Raw genomic sequence first — 23788 nt, forward strand, 5'->3', positions numbered from 1 at the left:
CAGTTGAAAACCTAATGGCCCCACTGCAGTAGATGGGGTAAGAAAGTAATATCAGTATCTCTAAATCTTTTAGGTTGGTCAATTTCAACACAGGAATCATTCAATCTCCTGCCCAGGAGGTATAAATGTGGACTACAAGTACTCTACAACAATCGCAAGAGATTATAAGGCCTTAAAAATTATTACATGTACTTGTATATATTCTTTTAGATTTTAGTTGTGATACCTATTCCTTGCCCTCAGGCATGAATTTTATTTTATTTGTTTGGTTTTGTTTGTTTGTTTTGCCTCAAGACTAGAGAATGCCAGTTTCAATCTATAGGCTATAGGCTTGGGATAGGAATAAGCTCAGAGCTGAGAAAGAAATCAGGAAATTTAATTTGTAGCCAAGAGGATTTCTAGTACCCTCATTTCCTCAGCTTTTTCAACCTGCTTTCTTTTTTACTCCAACACCCTTACCACTCAGGTTTTATTTACAACTTTTTCTGGTCACTTAGCTGCTGCTAGTTCATCAGTGTTCCAGTTACCAAAATTTCAATGATACTCCTTGTAGACTGTTGTCACTTTTTCTATTCTCTTTGTCCTGGTGGAATCTTATTTTTGTTGGAGAATTTGGTGGGGTTCATATTTTTAGTGATATTTTAGTGGAGATTAAGGAGGCATTGTAAATAAGTGCATGTGTTCTGCCTGCATATTTAATTTTTATTTTATAAGGAAAAAATTAGGGATCCCTGGGTGGCGCAGCGGTTTGGCGCCTGCCTTTGGCCCAGGGCGCGATCCTGGAGACCCGGGATCGAGTCCCACATTGGGCTCCCGGTGCATGGAGCCTGCTTCTCCCTCTGCCTGTGTCTCTGCCTCTCTCTCTCCCTCTCTGTGACTATCATAAATAAAAATTTTAAAAAAATTGTTTATAATGAGAAAATTAACCATTAGGTATAAAAACTGACCTGCTCAAGACCTTACAAATTTGGGCTGAGATTCAGGTTTGCATTTCATTTATCCTATATTTTTTTCAATTAAAAACAATTCTTTGTTTATGAGAACTTTATAAATTATTTTATTTTATTTATTTTATTTTGTTTTGTATAAATTATTTTAATTAACAGTGCACATAAGATATGGCCCAAACCTGGTCTCTGCCTCTTGCAAACCACTGTGACCTGAAAAACATTGGCTAGGATTACTGTGTTACTATTCCATGTTGCCCTCTTCATAAATGATACATCCCAGAGTTGTATAATATGAATCCATGACCTATATGTAGCTAAAGAACCATAAAGCCAGATTAAAATTACTGTGTCCTTTCGTCATGCTTAAGATTATTTCTCTCCCCATCAGTGTTGCTTCAGATCAACTCTGGGCCCATTCTGGGAATCATGCCAATTAGTGAGTTCCCAATAAGCAAGTTTAATTCCAGAATCCAAGAATTTTTGTGTGGAGCTTAAAGTGGAAAAATGCTGCCAGTGGGAATTTGTCATAAACCTACTGCCTTCATGGTAGACAATATATATCATGATAGATCCCTGCTTCCCTGATTATTTTAATCTCCATGTTCTATCCTTAAGGAAAAAAAATCTCAAGTTTTTAGAAAAAATTCCTTTCCATTTACATGTAAGTTATTTGTATTTGTCCTTCAAAAGTGAATTTTACATAATACTCCATGATGGTTTGTTCATTTTAGAGTGAGTTAATGGTAGCCAGAGACAAAGGAAATGAACTGTGTAAAGAAGTTTAAAAATTACCCTTTTATTTATTTATTTTTAAAGATTGTATTTATTTATTCATGAGAGACACAGAGAAAGAGGCAGAGACACATGCAGAGGGAGAAACAGGCTCCATGCAGGACTCGATCCCAGGTTTCCAGGATCACGCACTGGGCCAAAGGTGGCACTAAACCACTGAGGCACTAGGATGCCCAAAAATTACCTTTTTAGGAAATTACATTCCATTTAAATAAGTGATTGGGCTTCTGTAAGTAAAAGTAAGATGTAAAGATGATGGTGAGATGAGCTGGATATATTTCAATAATAAGAATGGAGAAACAGTGTTGACCCAATCCTCAAGTTGGATTTACCAGGGGAGAACCTGAAACAAGGATTTTTGTTCACGTGTCTTACCTATGGAGTGTCTAAGCACTGAGCGACACCAGGTTTAGATAAGGAAAGTACAATGAGCAACAATGTCATCCAATATTACCTCATTTATTGTCCTACTTGGAACAGGAACCAATCTCTTATATTCCTGTACAAAGCAAGTCTACAAGAAGGTTGAAAATGGAGTGGGGAGGGCTGTAGTTTTCTGGGAAATTCCTTTATAAGAGACAATGCTTTTTGGCCAAGGGCAATTTTTCTTAAAAGGAGAAGCTGTGAGTTGATATAAGCCAATTCTCACAGCAATGAGATGGAGAGAGGGACCAAGGACAGATCGCAATCATTACACTTGCCATGTAGGATATGTGCTAACCTTGGGTTTTTAGCATAATACCATGAGTGTATTGTGATAATATCTTATACTTACTGGAGTAGAGTTACTCTGTATAAGTAGACCCCAGATATCAGCTATATACATATTATGAATTATATAGAGATTATAGAATTACACTTATTTCCCTGGTAACTTTCTAGCAAAACCAAAACACTAGTAGGAAAAAAGCACTGGGCTCTGCCTATTTAAAAAGAATCAAAGAGTGGCAAGAAAGAAAAAAGAAAGAATGAAAGAACAGGAGGAAGGAAGGAAAGAAGGAAGGAAGGGGAGCAAAGACCTGCAAGACTGTCACCAAAGAAATAAGATTCTGTTAGCGTGATTACAAATTCATATAGTATATGTATATTCATATAGGTAATCTCTTCTGTTCAAGTATCATTTTTCTAATTATGTTTATTGAGCCCATGCTGGGACAGCAATGATCATTCAAATTTGGGCTGCTATCCTTGGGGAAATTCCTCATTCTCTTGTTACTTTAGAGATGGAAAAGATTTCAAAGTTGAAAATAAAAGGGCAACTTTGAAATTCCTCAAAAAATGTTGGAAATCTAAATTCATTTTATTACCTATTCTGTGTACAGTTAGGTAACATGGTGGGGAAGACTGTGGAGGCGGATCCCAAACCACTACCACTATATTTCATAGTTGATGAAAGCTTTTGTCTAGGCAGTGCTAAGTTTCTGGTCAGAGAATTTCATGTACTTAGTAAAGTATAAATGAATCAGGAATGAGGACTAGAGAACATATAACTGATACTTTTAGCAGAGTTAGCATATATTTTCTCCAATTGAAATCCAAATTAGTTACCATTTTAAGGAAGCCATCCATCATCATGATGAATGTGCATTTGAAGAAAGTGAAATGTCAGAAGGTGCGTTTTCAATCAGATTGTATCCTAGTTCCATTTAAAAATATTTAAAACTTCACTTTGAAAATTAAATATAAGTGCTGATATGTTCTCCTTGTAAAATGCAGAACCCTTTCCTCTTCCTTCAAAGCAAATTGATGCATGAATGATCAAAGTTGTTGAGAAGATAGAAAGGTTATGTAAGAATAACTATGGGCAATAAGCCCTATCTTAATTTTTTTCTGACCTAGAAATTACAAATATTCCTTAGAGTATGCAATGCTAGTTACAGTAACTTTACAGAGTATTCAAAAGAAGTTACTTAGTTAAAAATTGCCAGTGGAAATATTACTTCGATCTAAAGTTATAGTGATATATTCAGATGAAAATGCAAATGAATATTTGAAAGCTATACAAAGTATATTGGATGTATAATATTTAAATATGAAGTAATTGATAATTATACACATTTTAGTAATGGTAACTAACATTTGTTGCATACGAAGCACTCTTATAAACCCTTTAGATGCTTATATTATTTACTCATAAGAATTCTAAGTGGGAGGTACTATTATTATTCTGATATCACAAATAAGTAAATTAAGAGACAGAGAAACTAGTGAATTTTGGAACTCGTATTAACACCTAGAAGTCTAAATATAGATACAACACCACCAACCATAATGCTTCCACAATATGTATTTCCATTTTATAATAAGTGTTAATTTAATCATAACCTAAATGTTTATTTCAAACTGTTTTAAGAATATGCATTCTTTTTATTTCATATGGTGCTTTTAGAAGTACATTTTTAAAAGTTGTCTTCAAGTTCACAGTTTAGTATATTACTTCTAGTGAGTGGTAAGATATCTCTAGGAGAGAGGATCAGATAGCTGCATGACCTTAACATCTAACAGTAAGAGATGAATTAGCTTGGTGGATGGAGTGATTGATAATGACCACTAAGGATGGCAATGGCCAAAGATAAACATAGTCTACATCATAATTAGGTGTTAATTCTGGTCAAACACAAGTACTGACCTCACAAGCATCAATTACCTTCCTGTGGTCAAGATAATTTGTCCACTCTATCACAGTTCAAGCTTCTGTAAAATTTTCTTTGTAATAACCTAAGAAAATGTCAGATAAAGTAGAGATTTAAGATGTTCATGAGAAAAAAAAAATAAAAGGACTAGGTAGTTCTAATCGAGCACTAATTCAGTATGAAACTGCCCGTGCTGCAATGTAGCTGCTAAATGTGGCGTGAAACTGCCCTGGGAAACACATACAGTTAAGTGTGAACAATGGCGAAGTTAGGCAGACTCTAAAATATTATATTCAAGTCTTGGAATTGTATTTTACAAGGATAAGAGAAATGTGGAACTATGCTGGTGAAGGATCCAGAAATATTCTCTGGAGGAGAGCATATATTCAGTTACATAGGATTTGAAAGATTTTACTGAACGATTTTAACATCCCAAGTGAAGTGCTTTTTTAAAACATACCTGTCTAATCTTTATGATGATTTTTTGAGGTGGATCTTACTTCCTTGTTCACAAGCATGAATATGATTTCTCATTTTACTGATGATAAAACTAGGTTTCAAATAAGTGAAATAATTTTTACAGAAATAGTAAGAGTGGTAAAGATAATGAAAATGGTAATTATAGTATCAGCTATCATTTGTCACTGAGTACTAAGTGAGGTACTCTTTGATTGCTTTACATATTTTATCTATTTATAAAGATTTTATTTATTTATTTTAGAGAGAGAGAGAGAGAGTGAGAGAAGGCACACAAGGGTGGCAGAGGTGTAGAGGGAGAGGGAGAGAGAGAGAGAATCTCAAACCAACTCCATGCTAAACATGGAGCCCCAGGTGGGACTTGATCCCATGACCCTGAAATCAGAACCTGAGTCAAAATCAAGAGTTGAATGCTTGACTGTCTAAGCCATCCAGGTGCCCCTGCTTGACCGTAATTCTCAGAGAAAGTCACCAACGAATGCTGGAGTCTGAACATCAAACTGTGTTATTTAACAGTAAAATTTATGGCCATTTATGTACGTTTAAAAAAAGATACTTGGCCTGGTAAGAAGTAGGGTTCTGTGGCTATCTGTTATTTAATCCAAGACTTGTTACTTTCTCTGTTTGGGCTGTGGTTGTTTTTTTGTTTTTTTTTTTTTTTCTGCCCAGTGCAGATAATGGCTATGTCATAAAGGTATTGTAAAAATTATTTATCTTCTTTATGTCTCTACCTTTCTAGAATGATAATTCTGAATGTTCTTGTTTAGTATGGCATATTTTTCTAAATTTGTTTCTGTGGTCTCTACAAATTCTCTTTATATTTCACTATATTGTTCTAATAGCTTATTATTAATATTTTGTTTCATAAACCTCAGTGATTTGTAATTTCCTTCAGAATGTGAAATTTGTACAGGCTTTCACTTCTGTTTTCTGTTTATCTCTTAAAACTTCTCTTTTCAAACATGCTATGCATATTTTTTATATTAATTTCCCAAACTCTGCATAAAGACTACCTTTATTTCTATTTATTTAATCTAATGGGTCTTTATTGCTTGTGCTAGCTATTTCCTTTAAAAATAGTGTTTATTGCTTAAATGCCCAAATATTCAGGCTACACAGTCATCTCCTACTTCCTTGACTTTTTATTCCATTGATATTCTCCTCAATCCAATGCTTCAACCTCATTTCAGCCACAGTCCCCATTCCAGAACCAAACTCTGGATATTACCATCATTTGAAATTGGAAGTTACAAAAGTAATTAATCCAGGTATTCCATTATTTTATAATAATCTGTACACTTGTTTTTTTTTCTATTTATACACTTGTTTCCTTCACACCTATAGTTCAACTCTGAGGTCATCCAATTTATTCTTACTTTAAACTCTACAATGTCAATGTATTTGTTGAAGTAAATGATGGATATATATCTTTCGTCTTTGTTTCCTTCTTATGAAGTACATCTCATAGCTTATCATTTCAGTTATTCTCTTGCCAATAATCCAAACCATAACCTCCTTCTACTGGTTTCTAATGATACTAAAAAGCCCCAAACTCAACAAGACCTGCATTAGTTTTCCCCCAAAATTTCTGTGTTATTTGGTTTTTCCCAATATTTCAAGCTTTAAGTCATAATGCCTTTTTCATTTTATTTCTAAGTTGCAGCCATCCTGCAATTAAAAATATATATCCTTGTAGGATATTTCCAATTTATAGTCTATACATGGGGTTTTCTCTATCTGGGTTGATCGCTTTTCCTTCCTTTCTTCTAAAACATTAGTTGAGGTTTATGTCTCATACCCTGTACTAGTCATGTGCAACACATCAGAGACAAAAGAAATAAAGAACTCTTTGTGCAACTTACATCTTAGTGCATTAGGTACACTCATGATACATTATTATTTAATGTGTTAGAGAGTAAAAAGTACAATGAGGAAAAAAAAAAAAGTACAATGAGGGAAGTAGGGCAAATTAACGGAATTGGGAGCACTAAAGAGTAGGGATTCAGGTTATAATTTTAAATAGTGAAGTTGTTAGCCATGAGGATATCTGGAAAAAAAATTGCAGATACCAACCTCATTCTAGCAGAGAGGATAAGTGGGGAAAGTGTCAGAAGGCCGATACTTATTTTTATTTTCTTAGCTAAAATAACTTCTTTGACTAAGAATAATGATCTATTAGATTAGGCAAAATAACTTTGCTATTTTTTTCATTTCATATAGTAAAACATCAGAGTTCATTATTTTGTGCTTCTCAACCTCAGAATCCTTGTTGTCCACTCTTATGTGTTCTTTCTCTAAGCAAGAATGAGGAAGAGATGAAAAATAATATGAAGAGTTTTTTTTTTTTTTATCTTGTTTGTTGAAATATCTCTCAGATGCTTCAAGATGGTCAGATGCCAGATGATCATTTACATATCATTGGCCTAAGCTTAGTTATGTGGTTAATCCTGGATCCAAGGAAGGTTGGGAAAATAATGTTTATTGTGGATGATCATACACCTACCTAAAAATTGCATAACAATGAAAGAAGATAAATGTAGCTATTAAAAGACAAAGGGAAGTTTCCAACCCTTAGAATTTTATTGAAGAATTGATTAAGGATTATTTCAAACTATAGGTGGTTTTTTAAATTCAGAAACAAGAAAGGTTTTTCTTTTTTTTTTTTTTTTTTTTAAGGTTTTTCAACCAACAGAAAATAACATGAAACTGGGGAGGAGGAGCAAGTTATAGCAGGATTTATTCAGAAACCTCAGATTGGCAGGAATTGTGTATAATAAAGTCACTAAATGCCTGTTCATGTCGCTGATTGAGGTTGGATTGCTTGGGTTAGAGAGAGCAAGGAGAGTCCACTCCTTTAAAGATGAGGTTGAAAAGCAGGTTATAAGGAAGTGGTTTGTGTTTCTGGAAAAGAAAAAAAAAAAAAAAGGTGGAAATCTGCTTTCAAGGATCAGGCAACCGTCTAATCAATTAAGACATGATGTGTAATCACCTAAGTATCAACCTAGATAAAATCACGCAAATCCATCCTGATGTAAAATGCAAGTGGGGGAAATAAACCCACTAATGCCATCCCTGTTTGATTTTCTCTTGGGATCTTTTTCTCTTAAATGTAATTTTTCAGAATCTCTGATCTAAAAAAAAAGTATCGTTTCTTATGTCCCTGCCACCCTTGGGCATGGCCAAGTGTCTCACCATAGTGAAATACACACAACATAATAATTAAAGTTTAAGTGTTCATTGCATACGGTTTTTTTTGCTAATTATTTTTATATTTTTATTCATTTAATCCTTAAAACAAATCTTTCAGGTAAGAATCAGTATTATTTTTTAATTTAAAATAAGAGAAATGAGTCCCAAGAGTGGACGTACTTGTATAAAATCACAAGGATAATAGGAGGAAGAGCCAGGATTGGAATCTCAGTTGCTGGCTCCATTATTAAATATTGAATACAAAAAAAAAAAAAAAATTGAATACAAACACATAGACTCCCCAAAACACACTTCTGCATACATTCATACATATAAACACATGCACATACATATGCATATAGAGATATAGTCATGCATATTATTTTCCTTTGATTTGTCTGATGATTAATATATAAATTTGTAGATACTAATATCATCTGCCATCTGAAGATTAATTTCTTTCCTTGTTTTTAGTGGTTATGAAAGTTTCTTGTAATAATTTCAGCAAGTGAAATGGATATTGGAGTTTTATTTAGAAGTTCAGGCAATTAAGAATTGTTAAATTTATATCTAAGACTATTTCAAATAATTTTTGTCATATTAATGCAGTTATATTTAGGTAAATTGTTTCTCCAGTAAATTCTTATCACTGAAGTCTTGAAAATGTGAGGAAAACCCAAATATATATTTTTAAAATTACAGATAAAATCCAAATATATATTGCCCACAGAGGCCTTGATCCTGTCATAGTGCACATTTGAGGTTCAATATTCTGTGAATGAATAACTGAAAGTAAAAGTGGGTGAATGAAAGAATGAATGAATGAATGGAAAAGCTATGAGTACTTCAAAATGACAATGAAAACAAGTGACAGACATCTTCTATTTTGGGAGAAACTTATTAATAAATAATCTTGCAAATATGTTGCTGAAACATTAATTTTAAAATGATATAATTAAAATTGAATTTGCTAATATGAAAATGATTCTTATCTTTTTGCTTAATTCCTGTTTTTCTAAAGATGCTGAAAGAGCACCTTGAAAGTTTTATGTGAAGCGCAATGGTCTCTACTTGGAAATGTGAGGTTATCTCCTTTCTCACCGTGATTTATCCTAATTATCTTTTAATTGGGTGTTTCAATACGGTGTCACAAGAATGCACTGTTCTAAAAACTTAACTCATTAAAGAATTCATTAATTACATTGTCCTTTAAGACATTTTGGAGAACTTTCTCCTTCATTTAAGCTCTTAAAACATCTGAAAAAAATGAGCATAAAAAGATCAAAACTTAGATGAGAAGACATATAACATGTTTTTTCACTGGGTATAAAACCTTATTCATCTCAAGAATTTCAGAAGTAAGCATAAATGTTTATAAAACGTAGACCTTATTTCCCTTCAGAACTTCTACATTACAAGGGGCTTCTATTTTTTTTCTCTCTTTTTTCCAAACGTTCTGGATTGGAAAATGACATGCTATGATTTAAAGGACATTGCTTATGAAGGCACATAAACTGCATAGATCTGAGCTCCATGGTTTACTAGTGAACGGGTCCTGTGGAGATCATGCAGCCTCTCTGAAGCTCAGTTTCTTCTTGTATCAAACGTGAAAGCAAATGAAATAAACATGTTAAAAGACTGATTGTAGTTCTTACATATACAAATGAATAAGTATTAGTTTTCTTGATCCCAGAAAATTTTATATTGCAGTTGTTTCAATAGTTTGGGAAAAATATCCATTAGTTAGAGTTTTATGTTTCTGGAGCTTAAAACTAAATATCTATAAAGACAACAAAATTCTGATATGAAATCTGACAAAGAGTGACACCTGGGTGGCTCAGCAGTTGAGCATCTGCCTTGGGCTCAGGACATGATTCCAGAGTTTAGGGATCAAGTCCCACATCAGGCTCCTGCATGGAGCCTCCCTCTGTCTCTCTCTGAGTCTCTAATGAATAAATAAATGAAATATTTTAAAATAATCAGCCCCTCTCATTAAAAAAAATACCTGACATAGATAAAAAGGAAAAAATTATTTAAATATCCAAGAAATTAACAATGTGTTTAAAAAAAAGCTACATTAAAGGAATATTCATCAATATGTTGCAAAAGATATAAAAAAAAAATCTCTTAATATACATTTTTAAAAATTTAAATTCAATTAACTAACATATAGTACATCATTAGTTTCAGGTGTAGAGTTCAGTTAATCATCAGCTGATTATTAATATACTTTCTATTGAGGTATAATTGACATACAATATCTTATTAGTTTCAGGTGTACATTACTGCGATTCAACTTTTTTATACATTATAAAAAGATCTTCACAATAAATCTAGTTACCATCAGTCACCATGTAAAGTTATTACAATATTATTGACTGTATCCCCTATGCTGTATGTTATATCTGCATTTTTTTATTATATAACTCTAAGTTTGTGCCTCTAAATCCCATTCACCCATTTTGCTCATCCCCCAACACCTCCCTACTTTGATAACCAGCAGTTTGTCTCCTGTATTTGTAAGTCTGTGTCTGTTTTGTTTTGTTTTTGTTTGTTTTGTTTTGCTTTTTTAGATTCCACATATAAGTGAAGCCATACAGTATTTGCCTTTTTCTGTCTGAATGATTTTGTTTAACATAATACCTTCCAGGTCCATCCATGTGGTCACGATTAGCAAGATTTCATTCTTTTTTATTGGTAAATAATCTTCTATTTTATATATACAACATCTTTATCCATTCATCAGTTGATAAACACTTGGGCTGCTTCCACATCTTGGCTATTGTAAATAATGCTACAATAAACATAGGGGTGCATATATCTCTTCAAATTGCTGTTTTCATTTACTTCAGTTAAATACTTGAAAGTGGATTTGCTGGATCAACTGGTAATTCTATTTTTAATTTTTGGAGGGGACTCCATAATGATTTTCATAGGGACTGCAATTTACATTTCTACCAACAGTGTACAAGAGTTCACTTTTTTTCTACACCCTTACCAACATTTGTTATTTTTTTCTTTTTTGATAATAGCCAGGTGTAAGGTGATATCTCACTGTGGTTTTGATTTGCATGTCCCTGATGGTTAGTGATGTCGAGCATTTTTCATATGTCTGTTGGTCATCTGTATGTCTTCTTTGGACAATTGTATATTCGAGTCGCCTGCCCAGTTATTAATCAGATTGTTTATTTTTCTAAGTCGCTCGCATAAATTCCTTATATATTTTGGATATTAGCTCCTTATTGGATGTATGATTGCAAATATCCTCTCCTATTCAGTAGGTTGACTTTTCATTTTGTTGATAGTTTTTCCTTTGCTGTGCAAAGGCTTTTTAGTTTTGTGCAATCCCATTAGTTTATTTTAACTTTTGTTGCTCTTGCCTGAGAAAAGTGGTCCAAAAAAATATTACAGGAACTTACTGCCTATGTTTTCATCTGGCAGCTTGATAGTTTAGGTTCTACATTCAAGTCTTTAATACACTTTGAACTTATCTTTGTACTTGTGTACTAATATACTTTTTAATCTCAATATATAATAAAAAATATAACCTTACATGATTACTTCAATAGATGACAAAATGGTATATGTTAAATGTATTATTTAAGAAACCAAATACCTATTTTAAAAAGAAAACATTCTCTCTAATGGTGAGACACATAACACATGCCAATTAAAATCAGAATGAAGTCAAAGATGAACGCTATCAATATTTTAGTTAAATAACTCTAAAATAACTTATTCAACTGAAAAAGAAATACAGGAATATTTAGGAGATATGGGTGTAGTTCCATACAACTTCAACAAATAAAAATATTTCAATAAAGTGAGTCAAAATTTTTTTTCTCAGGGAATACAAAAGTTATATTTATTCTATACTGTAGCCCATTAAGTGTGCCTTAGCATTTTGTCTAAGGAAAAGGACAAAAAATAAACATATCTTAATTAAAAAATACTGTATTGCTAAAAAATACTAATATCACCTGAGCTTTCAGCAAATCGTTATGGCTGATTACAGATCACCATAACCAATATAATAATAATGAAAAAGTTTAAAATGTGAGAATTAACAAAAAGTAACACAATGACATGAAGTGAACAATGCTGTTGGAAAAATGGCACCAATAGACTTCTTCAGGATAGGGTTGCCATAAACTTTCAATTTGAAAAAACACAATGTTGGTGAAGTACAATAAAGCAAAATATGCCTGTAATCATAATTTTAGGAAGTATCCCTATAATCATAATTTTATTCATATGTATATATTTCTTTTTTTTTAATTTTTATTTATTTATGATAGTCACAGAGAGAGAGAGAGAGGCAGAGACACAGGCGGAGGGAGAAGCAGGCTCCATGCACCGGGAGCCTGATGTGGGATTCGATCCCGGGTCTCCAGGATCGCGCCCTGGGCCAAAGGCAGGCGCCAAACCTCTGCGCCACCCAGGGATCCCATATGTATATATTTCTTAAGAAAATTGGGACCTGTTAGAATTAATGAGTTTTATAGAGTGGCTGAATAGAAAAGTATATAAAAATGTTTACTAAATATCCTTAATAACAAAGATAAATCTATATTTATAAAAATCATTTATGAATTGCTTTAATTATTTTTATTCTTTTATTTTATTAACTTTTATTCTCTTTAATAAGAAATGACCAAACCCATAGCCGTTATAAGGTAAGTGGTAAGCATAGTAATATAAAAGAAATAGACTAAATGAAGAAATATGAGTTCAAATGTGAATAATACATGATGTTCCAATTTTCCCGATAGTACATTAATCTATATTAATTTAGATTTCATAGAATTCTAATATCATTTAATATAATTTTATTGGAATTTAAGAATTATTCAACTTTTCTAAAAAATTTAAAACACAAACATAAGAACATTTATTAAAAAGTAATAGTAGACAGAGGAGAAATTATCCATACAATGTTTCAAATGTATTATAGAGCTATGATTAAAAAACTAGTATAAGAAAATTGCAGATATATCTATGGAGTAACTTAATCCATGTCATTTAGAAGCAGATTCTAAAATATGTAAGAATCCTAAGGCATCACAAGTGTATATAGCAGTTGATTTTTCAATATTTTTCTATTGAGATTTGCATAGGGAATAACCATAGTTGTTTTAAATGTGTAAAAACGATATTTAAATAAAGCCATCACTTTGGTATTAAGACATCCTCATTTAATGAAATTGTTTTTATTGATCTCTTATGATGTATTTGTTCAGAGGTTCATTAGCTCTCTTCAAGCTGACCCTTGACTGGCCATTCTACTGACATTTTTTTACTTGTTTGGATTCTAGAGCAAAGATGTCTTTAATATATTCTGGAAGCTTTCCTTTTAAATTCTTAGCACTTCTGACAATATTGTCTCCTTATTCTTGCTTTAATAAAGCATGCCTATCCTCTAAGACTTTTCCATATAACATTTCCTACAATGACCTTATCTTTGAGTTGGATAGAATCCTCCCACTCCTAAGGTGATGCTTTTCCATCCCAGTAAAAACCTACTTCCCCTAAGAGTCTGATACCATCTTACTATTCCAGCATCTGCCACTCTTTCCAGCAACTACTTACATTTTTTCATTCTCAGCATTACTCAAGAACATTTACACACAGCATAGTACATCATAGGCTGTTTGGGTTTGAACCCTCATTCTGCTAAAGACTATTTATGTAATCATAAGCAAGTTATGTACATTCTTTTTGCTTCAGTTTCCTTACCCCTGGTATGTGGATATTTATTGTATCTATTTCAGAAGTTTACTGTCATGATTGCCTGACATTTCTATTATTATGACATTATTATTGTGACTTACAGTCTTACAGTTGCATTTCTGATATAGTCTAATATCCATATGAATGATCTCATAAACACACTCTCTGAAATATCTACAATTAGAAAAAAAATATATTAGCACTGTTTAAGAAAAGTATATATGCAACTCTCCCAGACTTTAGAGTACTTCAGGCAGAAGTCTGATATTAAACCCTACTTCATCACCAAAATGTCTGATGGGGGCTATGAGAGGAATATACAGTGCCCAGAAGGAGAATATACTAATTTAATCAAGTTAGTCCAGTATCTAGGGATAATTCCTATAAGGATAGTTAAGTATTGTAAGATTGACAAGAAGTGTAGCATTTTTTTAAAAAGTCCATGCACAGGAAACAAGAAGCATAACCTGTTTCTTGGTTTCTCTCTCTCTCTTTTTTTCCCTTTGCTTGTTTTGTTTCTTGAATTCCACATGTGAGTGAAATCATACGATATTTGTCTTTTTCTGACTTATTTCACTAAGTATTGTACTCTCTAGCTCTATCCATGTCATTGTCTCTCTCTCTCTCTCTCTCTCTCTCTCACACACACACACACACACACACACACACACACGCACACACACTTTGGATACTAACGCAAATATCTTCTCCCATTCTATATATTGCCTTTTACCTTTTAGTTTGTTGATTGCTTCCTTTGCTGTGCAGAATCTTTTTCTTTTCATGTAGTCCCAATAGTTTATTTTTGCTTTTATTCCCCTTGCCTCAGGAGACCTATTTAGGAAAATGTTCCTATGGCCAATGCCAGAGAAATTCCTGCTTATGTATGCTCTGTTCTATGGTTTTATGGCTTCACACTTAGATCTTTCATTCATTTTGAATTTATTTTGTATATGGTGTAAGGAAATGGTCCAGTTTCATTCTTCTGCATGTGACTGTCTAATTTTCCCAACACCATTTGTTAAAGAGACTGTCTTTTTCCCATTAGATATTCTTTCCTGCTTTGCTGGAGACTAATTATCCATATAATTAGGGGTTTATTTCTGGATTTTTTATTCTGTTGTATTGATTTATGTGTCTATTTTTGTGCCAGTACCATACTGTTTCAGTTACTACAGCTTTGTAATATAACTCAAAGTCCGGAATTGTGATGCCTCAAGCTTTGCTTTTCTTTTTTCAAGGTTGCTTTGGCTATTCAGGGTCTTTTGTGGTTCCATGAAAATTTTAGGATTGTTCATTCTAGTTCTGTGACAAATGCTGTTGGTATTTTGATAGGGATTGCATTAAATATGTAGTTTATTTGGGGTAGTAATGATATTTGAACAATATTTATTTTTCTGATCCATGAGCATGAGATGTCTTTCCATTTCTTTGTGTCCTCTTCAATTTATTTCAGCAATATTTTACAGTGGTCAGAGTACAGATCTCTCATCTCCTTAGTTAGTTTCACTCCTAGGTGTCTTATTATTTTTGGTACAATTGTAAGTGTAATTCATTCTGTAGTTTCTCTTTCTGCTGTTTCATTATCAGTGTATAGAAATGCAATGGAATTTTGCATGTTGATTTTGTATCCTCTAACTTTACTGAATTTGTGTATCAAATAGTGAAAGTTTTAGTTCCTTACCAATTTGGATGCCTTTTATTTCTTTTTGTAGCCTGGTTGCTGTGACTAGGACTTCTAGTAATTATGCTGAATAAAAGTGGTGAGAGTGGATATCCTCATCTTGTTCCTGACCTTAGAGGGAAAGTTCTCAGTTTTCCCACTTTAAGGATGTTAGCTGAGATTTTTCATAAATGGCCTTTATTATGTTGAGGTATATTCCTTTGAACCTACTTACTGAGGGTTTTTAATCATGAATGGATGTGGTACTTTGTCCAATGCCTTTTCTGCATCTATTGAAATGATCAATGGTTCTTACCCTTTCTCTTATGGTATGATGTATCATGTTGATTGATTTGTGAATATTGAACTACTGTGGTAACCCAGGAATAAATCTCACTTGAGTGTGGTGAATGATTTTTTAATATATTGCTGTTGGACTCAGTTTGCTAGTATTTTGTTGCGAATTTTTGCATCCATGTTCATCAGGATTTTTTAATGGAGTCTTAATCTGGTTTTTGTATCATAGTAATGCAGGTCTCAGAATGAATTTGCAAGTTTTCCTCCATTTTCTGGTTTTTTGAATAGTTTGGGAAGAATAGGTATTATCCTTTATTTGAATCTTTAGTAGAATTCACCTGTGAGTCATCTGGACTTGGACTTCTGTTTGTTTAGAGTTTTTTGATTATGGATTCAATTTCTTTGATGATTATCGATCTGTTCAAGTTTTCTATTTCTTCCTGTTTCAGTTTTGATAGTTTATATGTTTCTATGAATTTATTCATTTCTTCCAGGTTGTCCAATTTGTTGGCATATGGTTTTTCATAACATTTTGTTAGAATTGTCTGTATTGCTGTGGTGTTGGTTGTTATCTCTCCTCTCTTATTTGTGATTCTATTTAGTTAGTTTTTTCTCTTTTTTACAAGTCTGGCTAGATATTTCTCAATTTTATTGGTGTTTTTAAAAGAAACAATTCCTGGTTTCGTTGATCTGTTCTATTATTTTTTAAGTTTCTGTATCATTTACTTCTGCTCTAATCTTTATTATTTCCTTACTTCCTCTGGTTTTGGGTTTTGCTTGTTGTACTTTTTCTAGTTCCTTTAGATGTAAAGTCAGGTTGTTTATTTGAGATTCTTCTTGTCTTTTGAGGTAGGCCTGTATTGCTATATACTTCTCTCTTAGAATATTGTTTGCTGCATCTCAAAGATTTTGAACCATTGTGTTTTCATTTTCATTTTTTTACACGTGCTTTTTTATTTCTTTTTTTATTTCCTGGTTGACTGAATCATTCCGCAGTACCATGTTACCTAACCACCATGCATTTGTGGTCTTTCCAATTTTTTTCTTGTGGTTGACTTTTAATTTCATAGCATTGTGGGGAGAAAAGATGCATGGTATGACTTTGATCTTTTTAAATTTGTTGAGGCTTGTTTTGTGGTCTAGTAGTCTAATACACAATATATTCTGGAAAATAGTCCATGTGTAATTGAAAAGAACATGTATTCTGCTATTTTAGGACAGATAGTTCTGAATATATCTGTTAAGTCCATCCAGTCATTCAAAGCCATGGTTTCCTTATTGATTTATGCTCACATGATCTGTCCACTGATGCCAGTGGGGTGTTAAAGTCCCTTACTATTATTATATAATTATTGCTAAATAATAATGGCTTTAAAACAGTAAAGTACTATGTTGAATTTGTCTTCTCTCTCTCTCCTTTTGCAATGAAAGCACTTGCTGAATATGGAATGAGTGAATGGAAGAAGACAAGATTGGAATAGAGAGACTAGATTATAGGGATTTGTCTAAGTAGGAGATGATGGTCATTTGCTCTGGAATGGAGAAAAGTAAACAGATTTAAAAACACGTAGAAAATAGAACCCAGAAGACTTGGAAATTGATTAAATGAAGGTGGGGATTTCAATCTTGACTAACTAACTGCATAATGGATGGTGTTGCCAGTTACCAATTTTATATTCTCATAAATCTAATCTCCTCAATGCATTTACCAATTCCATGTACGTGCTACTTTCACATAGCTTTACAAATAACTGAGAATGCACCACCTGCAATCAAGACACACACACACACACACACACACACACACTAAAAAAAAAAAAAGAAAGGGGATATCAACTGTAATTTTTCTCATAGCATGGGCAAAAGTGATCACCATGCTCTGTAGAATGGATGTGCCCAGAATCATATAGTGATTATTTTTGAACCTTAAAGATCAATATTCCACTTTTTGCCAGCAACCATATCCTTCCAGCTTTCTCTTTCTGCTATATTCACTGTAGTTGCTTTATAATCTCACTAGAATTCCCAACCCTTCTATCTTTCCCTTAACTTTTGATCTATTTACTACTTCTTATATCAATTTCTTTTCTATCTAGTCTAATATGTGGCCCATCACTTCAAACATTGATCCAATTTTGAAGGTGCTACGGTGATAGGTACTGGCTGTCTCAGAAGCCTTTTCCTACCTCTGCTATTAAGTAGAGAGCCTTACACATTTGTCACCCTAGAGTCTAGAAAGAATCACCCAGGACTTGCATAATATGCAAGGTTAAGTGCTTCAGCCATGCAAACAGTAAGACTGCCCTCTAATTTAATGGATAAACCAGACAGATCCTCAATTACAATGAATTAATGAGATGATGGGAAAAAGCAGTGCAAGTCATATTTGTAGTATGGAAATCTAGTTTCCCATCTATAGCTTGACACTTAACATTTCCTAAACTGACACATAACCTTCTTTCTGAAATGAAGAGAATAAATTCCTGCTTTGGTTATATAATAGACATCTATAAAATCATAGCAGAAAATGAATATAAACATTTTATAAATCATCTAAAAACTTTATAACTGTTTCTTCATCGATATAGATATTCATTATATTACAATGTCAGACTATGACACTTAGTTTGATATTAGTTATTTCTTTTCTTCCCTGTCATTTTGTAGGATGCTTGGTTGTCACCATCCTCAACTTAATAGTTTCTCCATGCATTCTCCTCACCTTTCTCCCCTGTTGTTCAATAATGAAACCAACTGGGAGTGGAAATTTTTTTAATGATTATATTTATTATTCATGAGAGACAGAGAGAGAGAGAGAGGCAGAGACACAGGCAGAGGGAGAAGCAGGCTCCATGTGGGGAGCCTGACGTGGGACTCAATCAAGGGTCTCCAGGATCACACCCTGAGCTGAAGGCGAAGCTAAACCACAGAGCCAGGCTGCCCTAAATTTAATGACTTTTTCCCACATCATACAGTCAGCGGTTGAGGCTAAGCTACAGAACCCATTCTTTTTATCTGCAGTCTAATACAATTTCCTTAGAGGTTATGAAAACATTAGAAATTATGTTTATACTGCTTATAGTTTATATACTCAATAGTGTTTATAATACTGCATAATATGAAGATCAAGTGTAGTATAAATGGCTTACATTTGTGGAAAAGTTAATACTGCCTCTCATTTAGATACCTACTACAGAGGATAGAATTATTTTCCAGCTAGACAGACCATGTGAGTTTTCTCAAACATCCAAGTCTATTCAAGGAAAGAATGAGAATAAATATTAATCAAGTTAACAAGATCTGCATAAGATTGTATTTAGATTTCTAAAAATTGGGGGGATAGTTAAGTGGGAACTTCAAAGTTCTGATGTGTTTAGTATTTTTGAACTATATCAGTTATTTTATCATCACTTAATACATCATACAGCAAGATCTACATATTCGGTTCTATCACATTTAATGATTTCTAAGCTCTTAAGCAGAGATGTGCCTTCATAGAGTATTTGGAATTGAAGTAAATAGGGGGATCCCTGGGTGGCTCAGCGGTTTAGCGCCTGCCTTCGACCCAGGGCGCGATCCTGGAGTCCCGGAATCAAGTCCCACATCGGGCTCCCTGCATGGAGCCTGCTTCTCCCTCTGCCTGTGTCTTCACCTCTCTCTCTCTATGTGTCTATCATGAATAAATAAATAAATCTTTATAAAAAAAAAAAGGAATTGAAGTAAATACATCACCTTCAACATTTTTAATTTTTTCTCAAATTTTGAATGCATATATGCATTTAAGTATTTATGTATATAATGCAATAATAACTCAGGGCAGTAAAACAATTATTGTAAACTGTTTAGTATTAAGGAAATACAGTTTTAAGTTAACTAAAACTTCTCAAACTATCAACATTTATTTTATTTGGCATAATTGAATATTATATTACAACTTGGAATCTAAAAATATCCCAAAATGTAGTATGCAAGCACTATTGCATGGCAATGGTAGTTTCCATAACTGGAATATACATTACTCCAGGGATTACACCACCATTTCCTTTAATTTCATCAGTTTAATTAAATCAAACAGTGTTATAATCCTCAAAAGGGAAACTACTCTACTTACGATAATTCCATTAGAAATACTTGAAATATGAGTATTTTATAGTGTATGTTAAGTGCCTCATTAAACATGCAGGATAAAAAAGAAGTGAGCATTCAAAGATCACCAGAAATGCTATATTTTATGCTTTTGTTAACCAAGAAAGTGATAGGAAAGTAAGCCAAGTAAATAACCATAAGAAAATATTAAAAGTGTTATATTAGAAAGCCACATAAAGTGCTGTAGAGTGATTTTATGTCGATCAAAATCAAAATGTGTCTACATGGAAGACACCTGCAATTGAATAATATTGTATGTTTTTGTCTTTTTAAAAAGATTTTATTTGTTTATTTGACAGAGAGGGAGAGCACAAGCAGGGGGAGCCACAGTCAGAGGGAGAGGGAGAAACAGACTCCCTGCTGATCCAGGAGCACTGTGTGGGGCTCTATCCAAGTGTGCTGGGATCATGACCTAATCCAAAGGCAGATGCTTAACTGACTGAGCCACCCAGGAACCCTAATATTGTATGTTTTGAAACACATTGCGTTCCTATTATTTAGGATAATATTTTCTCAATATCCAGTTCCTGCTACTGACTCAGCCCTTCAGTTATTTTTGGATTATTGATAACCTGCTATTTGCACATCACTGTTAGCATGTACCCTTTCTTACCTGTCATCTTTAGTCATATTACCATATTTATGCGATGCTTAATCTCAAATAGGCTACTTCTCTAATTTGGAAGTAGGCTCTATCAAAGTGACTTGAGGTAAAGATCAAGCTAGGCATGCAGGAGTTAATGGGAGCTATGCTTCATAATTGAAGAGTATGGCACAGTTAGTCACTTAAAGATCAAATCTATGGGGAGTAGTTAACTTATTTTAGTCAAAATGGCAAGAATTAAGACCAGAAAAATCAGGAGTAGGGTTTAGGTTATTGTTTAAACCTGACATCTGATATGTTTAAATATTTGGATTTTAACCCACTTGGAGAAAAAGTTGAAATCAAATAAGCTCCAATCCCGGCAATCAATACTAAAAAAAATAAAAATAAAAATAAAATATAAAACATAATAAAGCCAAAATTCATAATAACACATTGCTATCTAAAATGGGTTATCTTCCTGTTTATCATCATCCCAGTCAAGAGTATCATGTGGAGGATTTATTTTTCCATTAATTACCAGTTTAATTAGAAGAGGGTACCTGGGTGGGTGAGTCAGTTAAGAATCTCCCTTCTACCAGGTCATGATCCCAGTGTCCTGGGATGGAGCCCCCACATTGGACTCCCTGCTTAGTTTGGAGTCTGCTTCTCCCTCTCCCTCTGCCCCTCCTCCCTGCTCATACTCTCTCTCTTTCTCTCTCTCTCTCTCTCAAATAAATAAATAAATAAACAAATGAAATATTTTATTTATTTTAGTAAATGGAATAATTTACTATTTATTTTTTAAGTGCACACACATATATAACACACACATATAACCTTTTAAATTAATCAAACATAGTCTTTGTTTCACTTGGAGGAATATCAATAATTTTTTGGATGCAATGATGAATTATGTTTGCATCATACCAAATCCGAATTCATTTTTTCTTCTTGAATATATTGAGTTGAGAAAGGTATTCTTTCATAATTGTTAACCTGTATCCCTGTGGAAAACCACAGTGCCTCCTGTGCCTCCTGGAGGTTTAGTGCTTTTGAGCAGCTCATTTTGCCTTTAGTTTTACAGACTACTTATTCTCAAAGTTGTTCAAGTCACTACCTGTCCCTCACTTTCTTCAATGGCACTATGTCATATTTGTAGTGCTTTTGTCACAATGGTACAATTTAAAAGACAGTTTGGCAGTTTTTACAAAGTTAAACATAGTCTTACCATACTGCTGGTCTTAAGTGTTTGCTCAGCTAATTTGAATGCTTATATCCACACAATCACAAAAGTCTGCACAGATATACCTCTAGCAGCTTTATTCATACATGCCACAAGACTGGAGCAATAAACTTCTCTCTAGAGAACTTCCATTTCACAATGTATATTTGAAAAAGTCAGTCTTGGGATCCCTGGGTGGCGCAGCGGTTTGGCGCCTGCCTTTGGCCCAGGGCTCGATCTGGGAGGCCCTGGATCGAATCCCACGTCGGGCTCCCGGTGCATGGAGCCTGCTTCTTCCTCTGCCTGTGTCTCTGCCTCTCTCTCTCTCTCTCTCTCTCTCTCTGTGTGACTATCATAAATAAATTAAAAAAAATTAAAAAAAAAAGAATTGCTGAAAAAGTCAGTCTTGAAATGTTTACTTTCATTTCTGTAATTGAAATATTCTTCAGTTTTTGTCTGCATGTTGAACTTATGTATGGAAAGTCAAGGAACAATTTTAACAACAAAAAAAAAAAACTGCAAATGAACAGTAAAATAGATTAAACTTGATTTATGCCAATGCCCATCCTACTACAGCCAGAGCATTCAGACAATTCACGCTCTATGGCTGGTCTGCTTAGCCTGTTTTCTGGTTGCATTTTTTAAAATATATTCCACCTATAATTTTCCATTTTTTCCCACTAACCCCCAGAGTAATGCCCAGATGGTTCTCTACCTCTCTGTATTCTTCTGGCCACAGCATGGACTAGCCAGAGGCAGCAGTGGCTGGCAGAGGTAGCAGCATGGAATATTTTTCCTACCATCACTGGAAACAGTATGTAGTCAGTAATCTCTGACAGTTAGATTTGGAGTGGAATTTTTTTTTATTGGATGTCATCTGTATGTGATCCTTGAAAAGGAGATTTAGTTACTTAGTGTAATGAAAGTGTTGACAAAGGAGTGATGGTCTTTGAGATTTAACAAAAATTGAAGTGTGAAGTCCATTCACTTGCACAAGTGTCTCACATACAACTAGATGCTAACAAGGTAGAAGATGGAAGTACTAAGTAAGGTCCTCAAAACTAAGACTGGCATGTTTTACTGAAATTATTAATAATACTTTTTTAAAAGTTAAAAAAAAAACAGAAAACATCCAATAGGACAGAATGGTTGCAGAAATGTATACTGGAACTAATACTAATCTGTATCACCTTATATAAATATAAAGACTTTTCTTTTTGAGAGAGAAAGAGAGAGGGAGAACATGAGTGCAAGTTGGAGGACAGACAGAGGAAGAGGGAGGGAGAGAATCTCAAGCAGTCTCCACTCCCAGGCAGAGCCTAATGTGGGGCTTGATGGGAGTGGCTGCATCTTGGACCATCCCACAACCCTGAGATCATGACCTGAGCCGAAATCAAGAGTTGTATGCTTAACCAATTGAGCCGCCCAGATGACCCAATAAAATAACTTTCTAAGGAGAAGTACTTAGAGTGGTCACTTTTATCTTCTGATCACCATGGTGTATTTGATTACTCACTTTCAAGAATGGGTGCTTTATTCTTAATGCAACCATGGAGGCAAAGTTAAATGTCTCGAGACAGTCAGGGTAAAGGGAAGATAAAGGAAGGACAAGAGAGGAGAGGAACCGGCTCTGTTGAACTGGTGAGGTCGTCAAATTTATGGTATGCTGGTGGCCACAAATCAATACTGGAAAACAAATATTTCTCAAATATATTTCTAAGATTTTTTTTTTTTACCACACTACATAATTTTAGTGTGAGCTGCCCCTTTCATATAAACAAAATTGGTAGCTTTCTTATTTTCAGGAAAGTTTTATGAAGATATTTTCCTCTATTTTATGTATTTTTGTCTTTTTTGGAACTAAAATAGTCTTGAGTTTTATATATGAATACACAGAGCAGTATCACCACTGTTTTCACAGAGGACTTGGAGACACAGGAGGCCATGGGAAAGATGAATTTTAGACAACCTAGGAAACAGCTTTTGATATTTGGTTTTTACAATGTTAAAAGTATGCCAATGTTGGCTGTGAGGCTTCAGAAAGACAAAAATATAGGGAGGAAGAGAGGAAGAATGAACTGCCTGATTAGAAGGGGCTCTGAG

Source organism: Vulpes lagopus, chromosome 20 (genome assembly GCF_018345385.1).
Source record: "Vulpes lagopus strain Blue_001 chromosome 20, ASM1834538v1, whole genome shotgun sequence".
NCBI lineage: Eukaryota > Metazoa > Chordata > Mammalia > Carnivora > Canidae > Vulpes > Vulpes lagopus.